The 9,264-nt window shown below is 35.6% G+C and overlaps 1 pseudogene; it reads left to right on the top strand.

The window, feature by feature from the left end:
* Window positions 1-4,736: 4,736 nt before the first annotated feature.
* On the top strand, window positions 4,737-4,831 carry LOC123387259 (annotated as a pseudogene).
* Window positions 4,832-9,264: the final 4,433 nt, after the last annotated feature.

Here is a 9,264-nt window from a genome sequence, read left to right as displayed (position 1 = left end):
AAAGTCAGTATGACACAATGTTAAGATATCAAAAGATTTGAGCATGTACTTTACAAGAAAGGCAGTATCCAAGAATGGCCACTCATAGATAAACAATGTTTATCTTTATATGCAATTCCTGGCTTAAATTTTAGAAAAAAATGTAGAATTAAAAAATAAATGGAAACCTAGAATGACATACTCGTACACACTTACCCAATCATCTGAGGCCAAACAGTGATGAAATGAAATGTCCTTTCACGAATAGTGAAGGAATGACAGGTGCCACACATTCCAAATCTATGAGTTAAGTGTGGACAATATTTTAGAACAACCTTAAAAAGTAACAAAAAAGTTGGTCCCTTCCTAGACCTACAACATGGAACTACATAAATATTTTCGTTTCCAACCAGATTTGGATATGCAGCACACGATTATAGTTCATTTATTTCATCATAACTGCCTGGAGTCAGTAGTGGTATATCGTTTTGAACAACTGTTACGATTAACTAAGAAGAGAATATTAACACAAAGTGGGAGAGGGGCCTAGGGTTGGTTATCTCATAACAGATTCTTTTCTATGGTGCTAATTATGTTCTATTTCTCAAAATCCTTTAAGTTGAAAAAGTTTATTCAAATTTATATCTTAGATAGATAGAATAGATAGATAGGTAGTAGATGATAGAATAGACAGATATCCCAGAAGCGGCAATGCTAGCGCTAAGACCAGGCTTTAAAGGGCTTTTTCTATGCTCTAACTAAATACGTTGTTAACCAGTCATTATATAATAGCCTCAGTGTTCAAATCTCCATTTGTTTTCCTTCAGTTTTTCCTAATATATATCGTAAATGGGACCTGATCCAGACTTTTGATCACCTTTGTCTAAAATATTCTCTTTTTTAACAAGTCCTTTGGAACACTCAGAGACTAAAAACTTAGAAAAAGTACTCTGGATTGTTATCTCACTAGAGTGGAAAATATATAGTTTCCCATTAACGATGTCTAATGACAGATGCCAGACATTTTTTAATTCTTGGGAGCTTTTGGTTTTTAAAATGAATTTTTTAAGCTCCCTTTCAATGAAGCTTTAAGCCACCTCACCACATGAATAAAATTTAAAGAACTAAATAAACAAGAAGCCAAATTTTACAGAGTAATAGAATGTGCATTGGGAACGGTACCAATTTCTTGGAAATCATAAGCCTAAATTAGTGGGGATGCATCTTTACTAGCCATGTAATCATAACACGTTACCTAAATGTTGTTATGCCCGCAGTTTTTTCAAACATGAAATGTGGATGATAAATCTTATTATGCAGAGTTGTTGTGTGGATGTAATGAAAGCAAGGAGCATGAGAGTCTCATATTCCATGCTAAACAATATTAGCTTATTTTTATACTTTATAAATAATTCTAATAAGTAAGTAATTAAATTGTTCAAAATGATAATATCATTTATCTGGAGGCAATTGTATGGACATATTCATAACCACATTTACCAAAATAATTCATTTTAGGTTACTTTACGCCCCCTCCTGAGGAATATATATTCCCTAATTTCACTATGAACTCTCATTATGAATAATAATGATCATAATAAATATGCTGATTTTTTCTTCTTTTTAGGGAAGTATCCTTTACTGTTGAACATAAAGAAACTTAAGCAAGTCTGTCTTATTCAAAATTTGCATGCTGCTTTTCTTATGAAACTACGATTATAGAGTTGTATGAAATAAATTCATGCAGTTAAGACATTTTATGTTTGGAAAAATGGGTGGTCAGTTTAGTATTTTCAAAAGAAGATTTTAAATTTAAACCTTAAAACTGAGCCTCTTTCGAGCCTTACATTTATAGACCATCGTTCATGCTTCCAAAGTACTCCTTGCATTGTAAACTAAGTAAGTAGTTTTTTGGTCACAGTGTATATAACTAAAATGGATTTTATATTCTATTATTTTTCAGAAGTTAGTTTGCAGTTTCTATTTTTCCCTTTACTTCCTTTTTTGAAAAATAGATTATTCTACAAAAAGTTTTTTTTCCAGCTTTATTGAAAAAATACTCGACATATTATAATTTGTAAATATAAGAAAATGATTTCTTATAACATTGCCAAACTCTTTAACATTGTGTAAATTTTGTACAATTTGATAAATATGGCATGCATCTGTATTGCAATATAATCTACATAAAAATGTTTATACATCTACTATCTCATATAGTTTGCCACTGTTTTGTATGCATGTATGGGTAAGGAATTTTTAAGATCTACTTCTCTTAGCAACTTTTATGTATATAGTTACAGTAGAGATAAACTTCAGAGGTCTTGTGGGTTTTGTTCCAGGACCGCCTCAATATAAGTGACTATCTCAATAAACTAAGTCAAATTATTATTATTTTTTTTGGTTTCCAGTGCAAATAAAAAATTATGTTGCCCAGTGCATATAAAAAATAAACACTATACTGTACTGTTCAAAAAGCATTATGCTTTTAAGGAAAAAACAATGTATATACCTTAAGTAAACTAGTTCTGAGTTTTCAGTGGGTCATAATTACTGATCACAGATCACCATAACAAATACAATAATAATGAAAAAAATTGAAATAATTGCAAGAATTACCAACATGTGACAGAGAGACACAAAATGAACAAATGTTGTTAGAAAATGGTGGCAGCAGACCTATTTTATACAAGATTGCTATAAACTTTCAACTTGTAAGAATGTGATCTGATATATGCAAAGTATAATAAAGGGAAGCACAATAAAAATGTAATGTATATATTATTAACTATGATCATCATGCTGTACATTAGATCCCCAGAACTTTTTCTTATTATAGTTGCAAGTTTGTACCCTTGTGGACTACATTATTCCACCGCAGGTTCACCTCTAGTCAACTCAACTCTAAGTTTTCCATTAGTTTGCTTTTTCTTCAGATTCTGTATGTAAGGGATATCATAATACATAAATTAAAAATATATATATAAAAATCTTTGAAATATTTCACTTAGTATAATACCTTTCAAGATCCATACATGCTGCTGTAAATGGCAGTATTTCTTAATTTTTCATGGTTCAGTAGTATTCCACAGTATATATTTATGTTACCATACTTATTTTATGCATTCATCCATTAATGGATACTGAAGTTATTTCCATCTCTTGCTTAGAGTTAATAATTTTATAATGAACATAAGAGTGCAGATATGTCTTCGAATAGTGACTTCGTTTCCTTTAGATATATACCTAGAGGTGGGATTACTGAATCATATGGTAATTTTACTTTTAATAATATGAATAATCTCCATACTGTTTTCCATACAAATTTTATATCCCTATCACAGTGCATAAGTTCCCCATTTTCCCCAATATTTACCAAAATTTGTTAGTTTTAATTTTTTTGGTAGTATATATTCTAATAGGTAGTAATATCTCTGTTGTGTTTTTTGCAGAGTTAAACAACAAACAACAACAACAACATAATGGTTTGCCCTGAGTTTTTACGTTGAGCAACACTTTTTAATGCTCCTGTTGGTCATTTATATAACTTTTTTGAAAAAAAAAAGTCTATTGAGATCCTTTTGCTATTTTTTAATTATAGATTTTTTTCTATTTGTATCTGTTGGTTATTAACCTCTTTTCAGATATAAGATTTATAAGTATTTTTCTTCCATTCTGTGGATTGTGTTTTCATTCCCCTTTTTTTTTTTGGCAATGCAGAAACTTTAGTTTGATGTAATACCATTTATTTATTTTATTTTTGCTTCTTTTGCTTGTGTTTTTGGCCTGGGTATCCACAACAACTATTGGCAAGACCATGTCAAGGAGAATTTTTCCTATGTTTTCCTTTAGGAAATTTAGTTTCATGCATCACATTTAAGTCTTTAATCTATTTCAAGTTAAGATTTTATGAGTGATATAAGGTTCCAGTTTCATGCTGGTTTATGTGACTATTCAGTTTTTAAATATCATTTTATTGAACAGACTATCTTTATCCATTATATATGTTGGCCCCTGTCAAATATTAGGTGACTGTATGAAAGGATTTATTTATGGACTCTCAATTCTGTTCTACTTCTTTATTGGTCTTGTTTTTTATGCCAGTATACTTTATTGTTTTGAGCATGAGGGGCTTTGTAGTATAGTATCAAATCAAGAAGTGTAATTTCGCTCTTCATTCTTTCTCAGAACTGCTTTAATTATTTGTTGTCTTTTATGGTCTCGTATAAATTTTAGGATTCTTTACTTACTTCTGTAAAAAAAAAATATTGGATTTTTTAAAAAGATTATTTATTTATTTATTTGACAGAGAGAGATGACAAGCAGGCAGAGAGGCAGGCAGAGAGAGAGAAGAGTTAGCAGCTTCCTGCTGAGCTGAGAGCCTGATGCAGGGCTCGATCCCAGGACCCTGGGATCATGACCTGAGCCGAAGGCAGCGGATTAACCCACTGAGCCACCCAGGCGCCCCTAACATTGGATTTTTGATAGGAATTGAATTTACAGATGGTTTTCGGTAGTATGGACATTTTAACAATGTTAATTCTTACCATTCATAAATATGAGCTATCTTTCCATTTATGTCTCCTTCAATTTCTTTATCAATGTCATAGTTTATGGGGTATGGGGTACAGATCTTTCATCTTCTTAGTTAAATCTTTTCCTAAGTATTTTATTATTTTTGATGCTATTGTGAATTAGATTGTTCTCTTTATTTTTTCAGATAGTTCATCATTAGAGTGTTAAAATGCTCCTGTCTTGTGCTTACTTTGGCAGCACATATACTAAAATTGGAATGATGCAGAGAAGATTAGCATGATCACTGAGCAAGGATGACATGAAAAAAACTATTTAAAAAAAAAACGAAAACAAAACAAAATTCCTGTCTTTTATATATTGATCTTGTATTTGGCAGCTTTATTAAATTTGTTTATTCAAAATTTTTTGTGAAGTTTTTAGGATTTTTTTACATGTAAGTTCATGTTATCCAAGAAAAGAAAATTTTACTTCTTCCTTTTTTTTTTTTTTTTTTGGGAGTCTTTTATTTCTTTGTGTTCCTTGTTTCTCTGGCTAGGACATCCAGTAGTATGTCAAATGAGAGTAGTAAAAGTGGACACACTTGTCTTTTTTCTGATCTTTAAGGGAAAAAAACTTCAAACTTTTTTGATTGAATATGAGATTAGCTCTGGGCTTGCAATATGTGTTTTTTCTTTAATGGGTTTTTTAAATTTATTTTTTAAAATTTTTTATAAACATATAATGTGTTTTTATCCCTAGGGGTACAGGTCTGTAAAATCACCAGGTTTACACATTTCACAGCACTCACCATCACTCACCATAGCACCTGCCCTCCCCAATGCCCATACCCCCACCATCCTCTCCCAAAAAACAAACCTCCCCCCAGCAAACCCTCAGTCTGTTTTGTGAGATTCAGTCTTTTATGGTTTGTCTCCCCTCCCAATCCCATCTTCTTTTATTTTTCTTTTCGTATGCCCGAAACCGCCTATGTTGCATCTCCACTTCATCATATCAGGGAGATCATATGATAGTTGTCTTTCTCAGATTGATTTATTTCGCCAAGCATAATACCCTCTAGTTCCATCCATGTCATCACAAATAGCAGGATTTCATTTCTTTTGATGGCTGCACAGTATCCCATTGTACATATATACCACATCTTATTTATTGATTGATCTGTTGAAGGACATTTAGGTTCTTTCCATAGTTTAACTATTGTGGACATTGCTGCTATAAACATTTGGGTGCATGTGCCCCTTCAGAATGCCCCCGTTTGTATCTTTAGGGTATATATCCAGTACTACAATCACTGGGTCATAGGGTAGTTCTATTTTCAGCTTTTTGAGGCACCTCCACGCTGTTTTTCCAGAGTGGTTGCACCAGCTTGCATTCCCACGTACAGTGTAGGAGGGTGCCCTTTCTCCACATCCTCGCCAGCATCTGTCATTGACTGACTTGTTCATTTTAGCCATTCTGAAAGGTGTGAGGTGGTATCTCATTCTGGTTTTGATTTGTATTTCCCTGATGCCGAGTGATGTGGAGCATTTTTTCATGTGTCTGTTGGCCATTTGGATGTATTCTTTGCAGAAATGTCTGTTCATGTCCTCTGCCCATTTTTTCATTCGATTATTTGTTCTTAGGGTGTTGAGTTTGATAAGCTCTTTATAGATTTTGGATAGATACTGGCCCTTTATCTGGTATGTCATTTGCAAATATCTTCTCCCAGATAACTTCTGACAGTCATCTTTTGGCTTTGTTAACTGTTTCCTTTGCTGTGCAAAAGCTTTTTGATCTGATGAAATCCCAGTAGTTCATTCTTGCCCTTGCTTCCCTTGCCTTTGGCGATGTTCCTAGGAAGAAGTTGCTGCTGCTGAGGTCAAAGAGGTTGCTACCTGTTCTCTCCTCAAGGATTTTGATGGATTCCTTTCTCACACTATGCTTCTTCATCCATTTCCAGTCTATTTTCATGTGTGATGTAAGGAAATGGTCCAATTTCATTTTTCTGCATGTGGCTGTTCAATTTTCCCAACACCATTTGTTGAAGAGGCTGTCTTTTTTCCATAGGACATTCCTTCCTGCTTTGTTGAAGATTAGTTGACCATAGAGTTGAGGGTGTATTTCTGGGCTCTCTATTCTGTTCCATTGATCTATGTCTGTTTTGGGGACAGTTCCCTACTATCTTGATGATGACAACTTTGTAATAGAGCTTGAAGTCTGGAATTGTGATGCCAACAACTTTGGTTTTCTTTTTCAATATTCCTCTGGCTATTCGAGGTATTTTCTGGTTCCATATATATTTTAGGATGATTTGTCCCATTTCTTTGAAAAAAATGGATGGGATTTTGATAGGGATTGCATTAAATGTGTAGATTGCTTTAGGTAGCATAGACATTTTCACAATATTTGTTCTTCCAATACAGGAGCATGGAACATTTTTCCATTTCTTTGTGTCTTCTTCAATTTCTTTCATGAGTACTTTAGAGTTTTCTGAGTATAGATTCTTTGTTAGGTTTATTCCTAGGTAACTTAGGGTTTTGGGTGCAATTGTAAATGGGATTCACTCCTTAATTTCTATTTCTTCAGTCTTGTTGGTATAAAAAAAATGCAACCAATTTCTGTTCATTGATTTATATCCTGACACTTTACAGAATTTCTATACAAGTTATAGCAGATTTGGAGTGGAGTCCTTTAAGTTTTCCACATACAGTATCATATCATCTGCAAACAGGGATAGTTTGACTTCTCTTCTGCCAATTTGGCAAAATTTGGATGCCTTTAATTTCTTTTTGTTGTCTGATTGCTGAGGCTAGGACTTCTAGTACAATGTTGAATAGCAGTGGTCCCGGACATCCCTGCCGTGTTCCTGACCTCAGCGGAAAAGTATTCAGTTTTTCTCCATTGAGAATGATATTTGCAGTGGGTTTTTCATAGATGGCTTTGATAATATTGATAATATGTGCCCTCTATCCCTACACTTTGAAGAGTTTTTTTTTAAAGATTTTATTTATTTATTTGACAGAGAGAGAGATCACAAATAGGCAGAGAGACAGACAGAGAGAGAGATGAGGAGAAGCAGGCTCCCTGCTGAGCAGAGAGCCCAATGCAGGACTCGATCCCAGGCCCCTGGGATCATGACCTGAGCCGAAGGTAGAGGCTTAATCCACTGAGCCACCCAGGCGCCCCCACTTTGAAGAGTTTTAATCAGGAAGGGATACTGCACTTTGCCAAATGCTTTTTCAGCATCTATGGAGAGTATCATATGGTTCTTGTTCTTTCTTTTATTGATGTGTTGTATCACATTGATTGATTTACAGATGTTGAACCAACCTTGTAGCCCTGGAATAAATCCCAGTTGGTCGTGGTGAATAATCCTTTTAATGTACTGTTGAATCTTATTAGCTAGTATTTTGGTGAGAATTTTTGCTTCTGTGTTCATCAAGGATATTGGTCTATAGTTCTCTTTTTTGATGGGATCCTTGTCTGGTTTTGGGATCAAGGTGATGCTGGCCTCAGAAAAAAAAGAGTTTGGGAGTTTTCCTTCCATTTCTATTTTTTTTGGAACAGTATCATGAGAATAGGAATTAATTTTTCTTTAAATGTTTGGTAGAATTCCCCTGGGAAGCCATCTGGCCCGGGGCTTTGTTTGTTTGGAGATTTTTGATGACTGTTTCAATCTCCGTACTGGTTATGGGTCTGTTCAGGTTTTCTATTTCTTCCTGGTTCAGTTGTGGTAGTTTATATGTCTCTAGGAATGTATCCATTTCTTCCAGATTGTTGAAATTGGTGGCGTAGAGTTGCTCATAGTATGTTCTTATAATTGTTTGTATTTCTTTGGTGTTGGTTGTGATCTCTCCTCTTTCATTCATGATTTTATTTATTTGGGTTCTTTCTCTTTTCTTTTTGATAAGTCTGGAAAGGGGTTTATCAATCTTATTAATTCTTTCAAAGAACCAGCTCCTAGTTTCGTTGATTCGTTCTATTGCTTTTTTGTTGTTGTTCTTGGTTTTTTGTGGTTTCTGTTTGTTTGTTTCTATTTCATTAATTTCTGCTCTGATCTTTATTATTCCTCTTCTCCTGCTGGGTTTACGCTTTCTTTGTTGTTCTTTCTCCAACTCCTTTAGGTGTAGGGTTATGTTGTGTATTTAAGATCTGAGAGAGAAGCGTGGTTGCACACGTCTGTCACTGCACTCCCCAGGAGCAAGTCTGGGGAAGGCGCAGCACGCCACCCCCGGAGAAGAGAAGGAGCCGTTGGCCTTGGGGTCGGGAAACACTCGGGAAGCAGGATAGCCTGCCGTGGCACGAACAGCAGGCCGGTGGCAAAGACAAGTGTCACCCGGCTCCCTGTGCGGAGAGATGGAAGCCTGGCTGCTGGGGAGACATGAGGGGACGACTAGGGCAGGGAGGCCTGCTCCACTCTGAGGAAGGAGTGGGCAGAAGGCAGGCCTGTCCAGTGCCTCTGGTCCCAAGTGGACAGCATCTCCTTGACCACCTGTCCATAGGGCAGACTTGGGCTAGCTACCAGGCGCCATACCTGGAATCGTAGAAACAGCTCCCAGGAGAATCGGGCAGTCAGATGCCATCTTCCTCCAACTTGTGACAGCGTTTAAGGTGGCAGGGAGTTTGAGTAGTAGGAGTGGGGACAATCCCCCAAAGCTCCCCATTCCAGTGAACGGGCGGTGTTCAGGGATCCTGTCGCCTCTCCTCTCCTTTGGGGAAGGCACTGGAGACGGGGAAAGCAAGGTCCAAGAGACACCAGCTCTCCCGCGACTC

This window comes from Mustela putorius, unplaced genomic scaffold (assembly GCF_011764305.1).
Source record: "Mustela putorius furo isolate JIRA1106 unplaced genomic scaffold, ASM1176430v1.1 tig00003851_pilon_pilon_pilon, whole genome shotgun sequence".
In the NCBI taxonomy this organism is placed as follows: domain Eukaryota; kingdom Metazoa; phylum Chordata; class Mammalia; order Carnivora; family Mustelidae; genus Mustela; species Mustela putorius.
The sequence above is the reverse complement of the archived record's forward strand: the minus strand, read 5'-3'. Positions and strand labels throughout refer to the sequence as shown.